Consider the following 14,372-nt stretch of genomic DNA (forward strand, 5'->3'; position numbering starts at 1 on the left):
AACCAAAACACATCTTTTGTGTTCATGTGACATGTGTATTGATAACTGGATGATGACACACTTTGTAGGAATCTGTAATCTATATATTTGTTCTTGAGAACTACTTGATGGTGCCAGCAAAGTAGTAATGATAAATGACTGTCCATAAAAGTTTCTTGGTTTGACATAGTTCAAGAGGTCTGCAGGGACTCCAATTCATCCATTTACCATTTCTTAAGATGTTTTTAATAGGACATAAAATTATGTCTTACCCTTAATAACATAATACCCCCCCCCCCCTTTCTAAATCTTAGACCAGTGTGATGGATAGGTAATATGCCATTGGAAAACATGCTAAAGGGGTAGGGATGCAAATTCTATGCTGAAAACCTGTAATCTGAACTGGGACATATATCTAAACCCTACCACCGTATTATAGGCCTACCTAATTAGCGCCTCTAATTAGTACCCCTACATTTTTGTAGTGACAACTATCCAGGCACACCCATTTTCGATGCACCTCTACAACTAAATACTGTCAATTGCCCCCACAAATGTACAAATAAAATGAACATCTAAACCTTCCAGCTTTTGATGATTTTGACATCAGATCACTGTAGAATTATTCACCCTATATTTCTGTGTATGTAAAGCCTCAGTTTAATTTTTTTTCCATTGATTTAATAAGCACCTCTCCCCCACCAAAAAAGTGTTTGGGGAGCTAATTAAGTTGAGCATGTTACTTTAGTGTTCTGTTTAAATTAGCGAGGGCCATGGTTCCCATCAATGCCATTTTTATCTGTCTTCAGCTCTTCACTTAAGCTCCACATATGACCAACTGCCCTTTAGTTCGTCAAGCATTCTAATCATGATCATTGTATGATTTTAGAAATTTGATGAACAAAACAAAATGGCTCAGGGGTCCGTATAGAGGAAGCCCCACTAGAGCAGTTCTTTTGGGGTGAACCAAACCTGACTAGTTATCAAATTAATCAATGACATGGTTGTCTCTGAATTTTACAGGTGCTACTTGATGCAATAACATTAAAACATCAATTAACACCTGTCAGATTCAGTCACTGGTTAATTTGATAACCAGGCAGGTTTGGTTCACCCCAAAAGAACTGCGCTGACGGGGCTTCCTCTTTAAGGAATGTGCTTCTTTAGGAGGTGAATTGTCGTTCATTTTAATTTTGTGAATGTTGGTCAATTTTTTGAGCAAATTAAAGATATAATGGCATGCAAGCTGGGGTAAACTCTTGAACTTCTTACCCTCTATAATCAATAGGTAAAAACTAATAAACTCTCTGTTTCTATTTAGCTTTTCTTAGAATTTTTCCTTTTTGAACTCCTCAGTAAAATACAGGTTAACCCACCTAACTTGCAGTAATCTAGAATTACCAGGGATAAGTGCCACTTTTTGTAAATAATAACAATCAGCTTCAATTGCAGAATAGATCAACTGTTTTCTGCAGCAAAATCAAGTCACCATGATCTGAAAACTTTTCCAGGTCATAAGTCATACAAAGGAACAATTATGTGGCTTAATAGATTTAAACTTATTCACTGTTCAACACAAATGAAATATTTTTTCTTTTCTTTAACAATTATATGGTTTTGCCTTTGCATTGTGTTGAACAAAGAGGAGTCCAAGTCAGTAAAGTAATTTGAAGCGTTTCATTATATTGAAACCACAACAATGTGTGAAATGTAATCGCCATTTGTACTACAATTTACTTCTATTGATAACCTTTGTTCTTGACAATAATCCTTTGTTAATTATTTGTTTCTTATGTATTTTATAACTTTAGGATCCTTTGTTCTGGACATAATAAAATTGTTTGTTTTGGTGGATACAGTATCAATGCAATCATGAAAATAGTATTTAATTATTAAATAGAATATTTTCAAATCACGAATTATATTGCCAGATTACACGCAATACTCAGCGAAAATGTAGATTTTTGTTGATAAGGATACTAGTTGGGAATGCAGAGCAGTAAATGTACAAACTACCTATGAACGTTTGAACTTCACTTTTTAACTGTTGCAAGAGACGCCTCTGTTTTTGTTGTGGTATTACGCTTGACTTTTCTAAAAACTGGGGTGGTGGGAAAAATTGCAATTATGTTTAATTTTACCTTGTTGATTTCACAAATGCTATTATGTCAGCTTAAAATTAACATTCTTTTTGTGTTGTGAACTACTGCGTACCTTTGAACTTCATGTGACTTTCGTTTAACCATTGTTGTTGTTTTCATTATTTGCAATAATTGAAAACAATATTGAATGAATAAGTAAACAAATTAACAAATAGGCCGTTACAGGTGTAAGGAATCAGATGAATAAATGATGAACAGATAAATGAATAAATGAACAAAAATGAATAAACTTGAATGAATGAACAAAAAAGCAAACAAACAAACAAACAAGCAAACAATAGCCAAAAATACACAGTTACCCCATTTCAGCCCATATTTTGTTTTGATTTTTTTGATCTCATGAATTGTATTTCAAAAGAGAACAAATATATCCCTAAGTTTTGGAACCAAGAAATATTTTGTGATTAAACTGTATGATATACATTTACTGATAATTTGCCTGTGGGAAAAGACTCCAGACTCCCAAAGATTCAACAATAGTTGCTTTGATGTCTCTGGATCTCAACAATCAGAAGGATGTTGTTAAAGTTGATACAACATTAATTGTGTGATGTTGCCTTAACTAAGTCTGTAGTTGTTCAAAATATGTGATGAGTTCAGTGGTGGTCTTAGATCATGTAGATATGATGACAATGTAGAACTCTGTTAATTACATTAATTTTTTTAACAACCAATATGCTGAGGTTATTACTTGTTGTTGTTTATAAAGTTGATGACTCCAGACTCCAGAGGATTCAACAATAGTTCCTTTGATGTCTCTGGATCTCAACAATCAGAATGCTGTTGTTGTTGTAGTTGATACAACATTTATTGTGTGATGTTGCCTTAACTAAGTCTGTAGTCATTCAAAATATCTGATGAATTCAGTGGTGGTCCTAGATCATGTAGGTATGATGACAATGTAGAACTCTGTTTATGAATTTAATGTTTTTTAACAATCAATATGCTGATGTTATGACTTGTTGTTGTTTATAAAGTTGGTAATTCCAGACTCCAGAGGATTCAACAATAGTTCCTTTGATGTCTCTGGATCTCAACAATCAGAATGCTGTTGTTGTTGTAGTAGATACAACATTAATTGTGTGATGTTGCCTTAACTAAGTCTGTAGTTGTTCAAAATATCTGATGAATTCAGTGGTGGTCCTAGATCATGTAGATATGATGACAATGTAAAACTCTGTTAATTGTACATTAATGTTTTTTTAACAATCAATATGCTGATGTTATGACTTGTTGTTGTTTATAAAGTTGATGACTCCAGACTCCAGTGGGTTCAACAATAGTTCCTTTGATGTCTCTGGATCTCAACAATCAGAATGCTGTTGTTGTTGTAGTTGATACAACATTTATTGTGTGATGTTGCCTTAACTAAGTCTGTAGTTGTTCAAAGTATCTGACGAATTCAGTGGTGGTCCTAGATCATTTAGGTATGATGACAATGTAAACAATCAATATGCTGACGTTATGACTTGTTGTTGTTGATAAAGTTGATGCAATATTTATTGTGCCATGTCGCAATTTCATAGGATGGTTCTTTTAGATAGATTTGAAAATGTTTATGAGTAGCTTCTTTGATGTTTCCTTCTGGCTAATTACTATCCTGATGTTGTTACCGGTTGTTGCTGTAGTTGAGGCAATATCTATTGTGTGATGTTGTGTTAAGGGATCTAAAATGAGCGTTTATTGCGTTTCGACAGTATTTTTTTGTGGGACATGAGAGCACCTCAGACCTATCGAATTGCATTCTGAATCTGAAGCATGTCTTTCTGATATCAAATAATTTTCATTTTTGAAAATTACAATATAATACAAATTTTATGACAAATTATAAAAATTTGATATTTTTCAAATTTTTGATATATAACAATCCTCGAAGTAAATTATATAAATCTAATGATATATTCTTAAAGTGTATGTAGCAGGAAGGAAAAGCCGACAGTCAATTTAAAATTTTGACCTTTCATATTGAAGATATTATTTTTTTTCCCAAAAAGACGTATTTTTTTTTTGGTGTTTTGGGAAAAAAATCCATATCTTCAATACTGAAAAAGGTCAAAATTTTCAATTGATCGTCGGCTTTTCATCCCACCTACATACACTTTAAGTATAAATCATCAGATTTATAAAGTTTACTTCAAGTACTGTTAAATATTAAAAATATCAATTTTTAATGATTTGCCATAAAATGTGTATTAAATTTAATTTCAAAAAATCAAAATTATTTGATATCAGAATGACATTCTTCGTATTCAGAATGCAATTCGATATGTCTGATGTGCTCTAATGTCCCAAAATAAATACTGTCCAAACGCTCATACCCCAGCCCTTAACTAAGTCTGCATTTTCTTTTTTATGTCTGCTGAATACCATGGTGGTCCTACCAGGTAGGATGAAGATGTATAAAGTCTGTCTTTTATATGTTATGTTCATGTCTCTAGATATTGAAAAACATTATGTTCATGTCTCCAGATATTGAAAAACATTTACAATTAGTTGTTGTTGAGTTTTTGTGATCATATTTGTGTGTCTTGTCTGTGTCTGTCTGGAGAGATAATGTGTCATGAAGCTAAATGAGTTGGATCCTGTAAACATTTATTTTGGTATATGCCTAAAAAAGGTTGTCAAATTCTTTTGTATTTGATTGTTTTCTACGTCATAGAAGTTGTTGTATCCCATTTTGATTGGGGTTTCAACATACTCAGGGACTCGATTGCTCTCGCTCTGCTCAAAAGGCAGTCCCTGCATACTACCATAGTAAAATGGACAATAATTTGATATAAAAAAATTAAAAATTTATTTTGTACCAGAACAAACTGATTTTATTTGAACATGCACATTATATTTAATGATCAGTCTGACTTGATTCATGTGTGGTCTTTTTAGATATTGAAAGACATTGATATGTTTTTGGGATAGAAATTGATACAGTTGTTTTTGGGATAGAAATTGATACAGTTGTTGTTTTGTTGTTGGGATGGTTATCTCCTGAAGATGTCAGTTTGAAATAGATAAGATATATTGAAAGGTGTGTCTGATCCTGTAAAAAGCTCTTATCTTGAGTCTGAGAAACTTAAGTATTGAAATTTCTTCAAATAACTTAATCATGATATATTAATGTCACCCAAATGACAGTTCCCAAGCATTTTCTCAAATTGAAATACCAATTTCTGATCCATCTTTTTACCTCAATTTGAACTGTCCTATAGCCTACCTCATTTATAAAGTGAGTAAAAACTTGAGACACCCAGCCAGCTATCTATCTCTTCATCATCATCATCCATCATGAGCGTCTTTATCTTACCTCCCATATCTATCACCACGGTTGTTACCACATTTATACACGCATGAGAAGTGTCCTTTTTTAAAAGGACTTCCTTTTCCCCCTTTTTTTTGCCCAAATTTCCATGTGTTTATTTCTTTTTAGCCAGTTTATAATAAGCATTTTTGCCATATTTTATGTGCTTTTTCCTTTTTTTTTTCTTCATTGAAATGTATTCTCACACCTATCTATATCAGACTAAAGACATAAATAAAAAATGTCGGTGATTTAATGTGCGCTACACCTAAGACATGGTGAGTACTAGTCATAAGAAAGGCACCCAAACTCCTAAAATTGTGTGCTTTCAATCACCTTCAGTAAAGATTTTGACCACTTCATTGAATACACCTCTGTGGTGCTGGTATCAAACAATTAAATAACTTAGTACTCGGGCTGTAAATATCTGAAAAATATTTAAAGATGCAAAACCTATAAAAATAAAGGTTAACATCAAACAACCTTGACACTTGTGAAAATAGCAAACTTTTTGGCACAGAATTATGTAATGTGATAAAGCAAAATCAGTCGGAAGTTGGAAATATTGATTTTCACATAGCCAAAGTAAGGAAATAATTTCTTTTGCTGTCTTTTATTTTGGAAACACTTCAACTGTTCATATCTTTGGAATTAAATGTTCAATTTCAATTGGTTGTTTTGCAAAATGTACCTTTGGAAATGCCTTAAAATTGAATATGCCTGACTTCAGACTGATTTTGCTTCATATCAATGCGGAGGGTGTGGCAGATCATTTGAAATATTGGGTACCTGGATAAGGTACATTGTAGCATCTTTACTTATATTTTATACCAGGCATTACATAGACACAATGTGTGTACACATATAAAAGACAGAGCCAACTCTCTCTCAGCCAGACGCCAACAGATTTGCTATCTACTGTAGACAGCAGGAGCACAATATTGAATCAGGGGATCATATAGCAAAATATTGAGACAGCACTATTGTGTGTCAGTCTGTGCTTGATACAACAATTTGATAGCAACATGATCAATTATACATGTTGGCTTATTAATTGTATATTTATAGCTGCTAGCTGCTTTCCTTATGTACAAACAAGGTATGATTTTTGTAGGCTCTCTGCTTATTAGGCCCATTGGAGTATTATCACACCAGAGAAAAATGTTGGTGAGGTTTGATTTGAACTGTAGAATTCTTTTTTTTTAAATAAAGAGTTCAACCAAGATTCAAGTTAATGTTATTAGGTTCAACCAAGATTCAAGTGAATGCTTCTAGGCCTATGTCGATTTTGGAGTAAGATTTTTTTTTAAATATCAAAGCACATCAGCATGAAAGCTGATTTCATTTAGAAACTGCTGACAAAAGATAGTTGATAAATTTGTAACTTTGAATTACCATGGAGTGAATTTGTATAGGGGATGAATGAGCTTAAACATGTAACTTAACCCTAACCCGCCTGAATACTACAAAATACTACTTGATATATGCGCTGTTCGTGCATGCATCCCACGTGGTGTGATGACTTAATCGCCCTAAGTGATATATAGGCACGGTTTCGCTGGCCAGCGAAGCCCAAGACCCGTGGCAAAGTGTCGCCGACCGAGTGCTTGGCATGCGAGGGTCTCGGGTTCGAATCCCACCCAGAGCAAACAACTTCTTTCCTTCTTTTCTCTCTTTATTCTTTCCTTCTTTCCCTTCCCGTCGCCGAAAAGCCCTTAGGGGGTTAGGGTTAGGTTACCACTATCGAAACTCAGTATAGGCTTCCTTAACCCTAACCCGCCTGAATACTACAAAATACTACTTGATATGCGCTGTTCGTGCATGCATCCCACGTGGTGAGATGACGCAATCGCCCTAAGTGATATATATAGGCACGGTTTAGCTGGCCAGCGAAGCCCAAGACCCGTGGCAAAGTGTCGCCGACCGAGTGCTTGGCATGCGAGGGGTCTCGGGTTGAATCCCACCCAGAGCAAACAACTTCTTTCCTTCTTTCTCTCTTTATTCTTTCCTTCTTTCCCTTCCCGTTGCCGAAAAGCCCTTAGGGGGTTAGGGTTAATCAAACATTTCAAAACATTAGATTCATAGAATAGTTATGTTCATCTAAATATGGGACTATGCATGTCATAATGTGGGGCAGAGGATGGGGCACTAACATGAAAAGGTGGTATGGGTGTGTGCGGCAGTCAAGGGTTCCGTTTCAGGCGTTCAGGCTCTCCAGCAGTTTGAACGTTAAATTCCCTCTTCCAGTTGGGGATCATATCTTCAGTTCTTTAAAAGCTCCACAATCCCAGAATTGTAGCTCTTTAGCCAAAATTTGGAATAAATTTTTTTTATAGCTCTACAACCCATAATACTTCACAAATCACTACCCCCAAAATATGTCGAAAGAAACCCATATTTTGCCAGAAAATCAGTTCTCAGATCCCACTAACCCTAATGCTAATCTTAATATCTTACTCCTGTTTTTGTAAACCTACGTTAAATCCACACCATTGATTTACACACAATTAAACAATGTAAAATGCAAACAAACATTTTTAATTGATAATGCCTTATTCAACTGGCAAAGATCCAAACTGCAATCTCCTCCTTTACTCTTAAAGAGGAAGCCCCGCCAGAGTAGTTCTTCTGAGGTAAACCAAATCTGCCTGGTTATCAAATTAATCAGTGACAAGGATATTTCTGGATTTGATAGGTGCTTATTGATGCAATAACATTAAAATATCAATTAACACCTATCAAATTCAGAAATTCATTTGATAACCAGGCAGGTTTGGTTCACCCTAGAACTGCTCTAGCGGGACTTCCTCTTTAAGTTCCAAAGCCCTGCAATCCTAAAGCTTTAATCCTAAAGAGTACCCTGAGACAGAGCATATTTTTATCTGAAGGCAGCCATCAGAAGTTCTACATTCCTTCCCTACAGGAAGGGTTTGTTTGTGCGAGAGTTAGAGATGAAGTGATTTCAAAATGGCTGTAATATGTTGTAGATACTGGCGAGACAATGGTAAATCTATTGATGTTATACTTCTATAGTGTTTATTTAAGTCTGAACGCCCACCCAAGTGAACATTCCGGCCAATATTCATTAAAGATACCCAAAGATCCAAGAGAGGGAACTAAATTAGGTACCATAAAAACAATGTTTCTAGACAACAGACAGAAGAAAGAAATTTTAAGTTCGGCATTAACAACTTTTTTGGTCCAGTTTCTCTCTTGTTTTGTAGTACTTATCAGGGGTAGCACGAGCACAAAAAATCAAAGGGTCCAATTTAATTTTTCTGGACTCTTTGGTACCTGCAAAACCAATATGAGAATTTAAGGAGTCCATTTGTCCGAAATTCTAAACTTGGAACTGGTTAAATATTCTAGTGAAATTATTAGTGTTGTTGGCCTGTGGCGATTCGGAAGATTTACTGATCTTTTTATTTTTTAATTTTTAATCGACAATTCTTATACTGATTTAGCCTCTGTGCATTGAAAAATTAAGGAGTCCATACAGTTTTTATCGGACCCTTTGGTCACTTTCAACTTGTGATTTAAGGAGTCCAAAATGGCCAAAATCAAAAATAAGGAGTTCCTGGACGCGCAAACTCGGTATATGCGACCCATACCTCCCTCCATCCCCAGCTATCTGCCACCTTCTTCTTCATCTATCTCAGCATCTCTCAACTTCTCCATCACTGTCATGACTCTCATGGGAATTGTCACCTTTATTAAGAACCAGTATTCAGGTCTTTTGTTGCCCTAAATGTACACAATTTTATTTATTTCTAACTCAATTGGAGGAATAACTTTCTCAATCAAAAAGTTTATTTATAACTGCAAATTTCAGTAGCTCTTACTTCATGATTATATACAAATAATATCAAATTTTACCACCATTGATTGTTAACAAATTGAAAATTGCTGGTGCAATTTTTTGGTAGAATTGAAAGTAAATTTGTGTGTTTTATAGAAGTTATGTCCAAGAATCTACCAATCATTTAGTATTACACAATTATTCCAACCAACTCAGCAATGTGGTCAATAAGTCGTAAGTCAACAAGTGCAATAATAGGTCATATATCAACAAAAAGAAACAATAAACCAGGTATAAAAGTCACACCCGTAGGTGTTGCAATAACTATTAAAACAAGTTGTTGGGCAAGACAATGCAAACTTGTCTGATGCCAACGTGTCTGGTCTTTAATTATTAGTAATTGCTAGAGAAAATCTTAATCAAATAGGAGCTGGAGTAGAGGTTTTAGTGTAATGCATAGACCAGGATTGCAAACTTACCTGGCCAAATGAAAATATGATTTGTTACCTAAGGAGATTCAGATTTATTTGAAAAAAAAATCCTGTCATAAATGATCAGGGTCTGTGTGTATGTGACCACTTTTTGAAGTTAGAAATAAATTATGCAGTGGCATGTCCATGGGGTTTTTCTATTTTTGGCACATTTCACCAATTCAGCCTTCTTTTTCCTTGCAATTTGCCACATATTTATTTTTTCAACTATGATATCTGATAATGGTAGTATAACACCAAACTTGATTGCCATGCAATTTCTAAACAATAATATTTTTGTTTGTTCTGAATCCTTTTCAAATGCAAAATTCCCTGACCTAAGCTGCAAAATATGTCTGTTCCTATGTCTTCTGGTAATAACACTGTTGCTGTCTACTGTAGATAGCATTCCTTTGATCAACCATGCAGTTGCTGTTGTGCTATGTGAGAATGAATGGGTTCAATTTTTTCAGGACAAACAAACTGGTATTTTATTATGTCCTGTGATAGGCAACTCCCTGCCAGTCCTGCACATGAGTGGTGTCCATACTTTCCCCCAATATTTACAACTAGGCACCAAATCAAAGCAAGCATATTACATTTGTTGTTACAGCTAAAGTTGGTCAATATTTCTTTTATTGTGTTGTCAAAATAATGACTTTTCCTTTGATCTCATCTAGCCACAATTGTGTTCTATTAAAATCAAGAGAAATTTAGGATGTTTGTGGGCTGATGTCACCACGAATCAGGGCTTCCCCCTTGTAACTAACCCTTTGACTGCTCTGCTCAAGGTGAATATTGGATGTTGAATTTGGTATGGCAAGAATAATCATTATGAGTTGTCTGTTCAGATTCCTTCAAATTTGATCTATTGAAAATACATTCACTTACATGGTACTCAGTACAAATGAATATATGGGGAGGAGCTGCAAACATGGGTAGCATTTTCAGCCTTTTGGTATACCAATGGCCTTTTTTCTATGCCAATTTTGGTATATGGGTGGGTCCTTTTTTTCAAAATTTCTTGTTTTTTTGGAAAATAGCCCAATTTCACCTCACTGTGCTAAAATTTTGGGAAAAGTTGTATATTAAAACTAAGACAATTAATGTTAAATTTGGCTGAAATTTTTGACAAAATTGGTATATTAATGGGTCCACTTTCAAATTCTCATCAGCACACCACTACCTAAACCAAACTTGAGTACCCCCAGGAAGTTACTCCAATGTTATGGAGTCATTCCTGAAGTCAATCGTCATACCCTGGATGTTCACTCACACAAGTGAAATCCCACTATTTTACTGCGGTATGTCTTATAGCCCCCTCCCATGAGGTCAGCTCTAAAAAGCATTTTTGCGCTTATTTCGACCTCTTGCTCGTGATCAGGAAACTGTTGACATCCTTCGTTTGGTGTGTATCCACAGTTGTGAATGATCTGAATATCATACAGCCCAACCTCTTATCTGTCCATGATGGGACTCATCACTGGTCAGAAAGGTGAACAAATCTGGAAGATGTCCATATTTGCATTGTACAGTATGTCAAAAGTTTGAAATAACACTACAAAGGAGGTGCTAACACTGAAAAGGTGGTATTTTTATATACGCAGTGCAGAACACAACAAAAAATGCTCTTCCAATGCTTCAGAACTTTTTTCTTTCTTTGACCAGATATCTGTATAAAAGAGGACCAGATAAGGGAGGTTAGAATGCAAATGTCATCATTTGGGAGCACTTTTACAAGCACACATACACACAAATTTAAAATGAGGTGGTTGATGTAGGTTATCAGATGACGTGATATCGTCATCATCAGTTATGCACATCATCATTTATCTTAATTATGAGATAACCGTAATGACAAATTTGTGCATCAACCATTCCAAAATCTTTTGAGCTATTAATTAACCTCAGTAATTAAACATGAAGTTTAATCTTATATCGGTGTAAATATTCTCTGTGTTATATATTTGCATGTATTATTATTATCTAATAGCACACAAGTGTCGATATAAGGTAACAACTTTCTTCTTAAATTTCAAGTAATTTACAAAAGAGAACAGAGAAAGGTACCATAAGATTTTACCTTTTTTTGAATGAGACAATTATAAGGGGACAGCAGAGAAGTGTAAAATGGTTGGCGGCAGAGTCAAAAGCCAATGTATAATCTGTGGTTACTTAGTGACCAATTGGAGCCACATTATTACTGTAAGAAAGTGTGACTGTGTTTACACAGAGTTATTGCAGGGCAACAATAGTTGTGTAGATTTGTGTACATATGGTGGGTTCTCATTGGTATGTGGTGACAATTGCCTTTAATATTACATTGTATTAGTCTTGATTGAGCTGTGTCTATATTGATATTATGATAGCCAGTTCATTATTAGTTTTTCAGCATTTGAGAAATTAGGAGTCACAAGTCTTGAAATCTATCTGTGTTGTGAAATATAATAATGTTGCCATATTGTAATATATAGCTATAAGTGATATTGCATCTCGTTGATACATTAGACACATTAGACTGACTTAAGGCCAGAGTAATGGAAGACACATTCGTCCACGCCGAATTTGAGATTTCTTGATTTTTATCAACACTAAGATGTATTCTTTCACTTGAAACTGATAAAATACAACTTATTTACACATATTTTTGCTTGATTTATTTCACTCTTTTCAACTCTAAAAAGTCACATGGATTAAGACAGCTTAGTAAATTGGCGGGAAATAATGAGTCAGAAATGTGCGAATGCGAAATATTGTGATTACGCTAGCGATTCAAGGGCGTGTGACGTGGCGCAACTCTGCGCGTATGTCCAACGCAGTCAAGGCGCATTCGGTATGTTTTTAACGCCGGCAAATGCGGTGTAAACAAAACACAAATTTGCAGTCAAAATGCCACTTAGATTGTTTAATTATGTTGAATTTTGGCGGACTAAAAGCAGACATTATAAATTCATTGTTGCAAAAAGATGCTTATTAAGACCATGCACAAGGTACAGCTTTTACAAGCGTGAAAGTCTTGCCGTTTTAAAATATAAGGACATTTTGTGCATAATTTTGACATTTTTTTTTTAAAACGTCGATTTCTCATAGTTCACTTTTGACAATATTGCACGATTTTTGTGACAAGATAACTCGAAAAATATGCAAGCAAAAGGTAAACTTTTTGCACTATCGTTTAGAGTACATCAAAGTCTAGGGAAGGTTTTCTCATTTTTTCAAAATATTTGTTTTAAACAAAAATATACACCATTATGTGCAATTTTTAGCTGAATAGAATGACAAAATTGCTTTTTTTTCACATTTTTTTCAATATTTGAGAAAAAGAGACAATTTCAAAAAAAAAAAAACCTTCCCTAAGTTCATGTCTCTTCTTCATTAAAAGCTAACTGATTTTTTTTTACTCGAACTGATTTTTTTTTTAAGTTGTCACAAAAAATTGGGGTAAAAAGTGATTTTTTGTGATTTTATCAAAAACTCGAGATTTTTGAAAAAATCTGACATCACCATGGGATTCCTTGACTCATTTCCTTTCCAAAAATGTATAGTTTTATATACTTTGGAGATACAATTCAGAAATAATGATGCTCGAAAAGGTCCATGTTCTCTCCCATTACTCTGCCCTTAAAGGCAAATTAAGACCATGGTTAATATGATGAAATTTAAATTTTAGACCTATCGCCTAATTGGACATATAAATATACTTCTGGGTGCCTAATCAGAGGATGATTTAAGCACTTCCCAGCAAGTCTTGCGGTAAGCGCAGCCGTGTGAGTGAACATGACACCACTGCCCGCCCACTGCATACACACGTGCATGGTTAAATTTGAATTTGGACAGATATATTTACAATAAAAACACCTTCAAAAAGTTGGTCGATTTCACATTTTATGTTATCTACAGAAGGTGTGAATTATCCTTCATGCATACATCACTTTAGATCTGAAATCGACCAAGTAATAATGACACACACACAATTCTAAAACAACATCTTTTGCACAGAATTCAATGGGATTTGGAAAGTAAAGTAGCAGTTGAAACTCTAGTGATAATACTTTTACAGTGCATGATGGGGCTTCCTTAAATCATCCTCTGGTGCCTAATTGGCAGTGTCCAAATTTAGAAAATAAAAGGGGTTGTCCCACGGACAACCAGGGTGTAATTTCTGGTTGTCCTCCAAAGTTTTTGGTTGTCCGTATGCTGCCACAATCTGAAACAACTATATGTGACCAATAAAGTGGAGTGAGTGTAGTCAATTTATGAACAGTTACTCTTAAATATTTAACAATTCATCAGTTGTGTCAGGTTTGAGCAAACTAACATGCTGAAAAATTGACTTTTGGCTGTAGATCTTGGGGTTGTCCGCCGGACAACTAGAGCATTATTTTTGGTTGTCCAGTGCATGTTTTGGTTGTCCCGGCGAACGGACAACCAAAATTTCGAACACTGCTAATTGGACATATAAATATACTTCTAGACACCTAAATCCCTAAGTATGAAGTAAAATAAATGGTGATGCTTCAAATACCAGGCCAAACATTTGAAACATTTAGAAACATTTCACTCCCCCCCCCCCAACAAGGTGTGCATCCATGGCATAGGTCATGTAACACATTTCAGCTCCATTCACAATACTATGGGGTGAGGCAAGCAAATGATAAGCCCACAAA

General features: G+C 34.9%; 1 protein-coding gene across 1 annotated transcript in view; it reads left to right on the top strand.

Annotated features, from left to right (window-relative positions):
- Nucleotides 1–14,372, top strand: part of LOC140160571 (calcium uptake protein 3, mitochondrial-like) — a 288,013-nt gene that overhangs the window by 205,872 nt on the left and 67,769 nt on the right.

The sequence above is a fragment of the Amphiura filiformis genome, chromosome 9, assembly GCF_039555335.1.
Source record: "Amphiura filiformis chromosome 9, Afil_fr2py, whole genome shotgun sequence".
NCBI lineage: Eukaryota > Metazoa > Echinodermata > Ophiuroidea > Amphilepidida > Amphiuridae > Amphiura > Amphiura filiformis.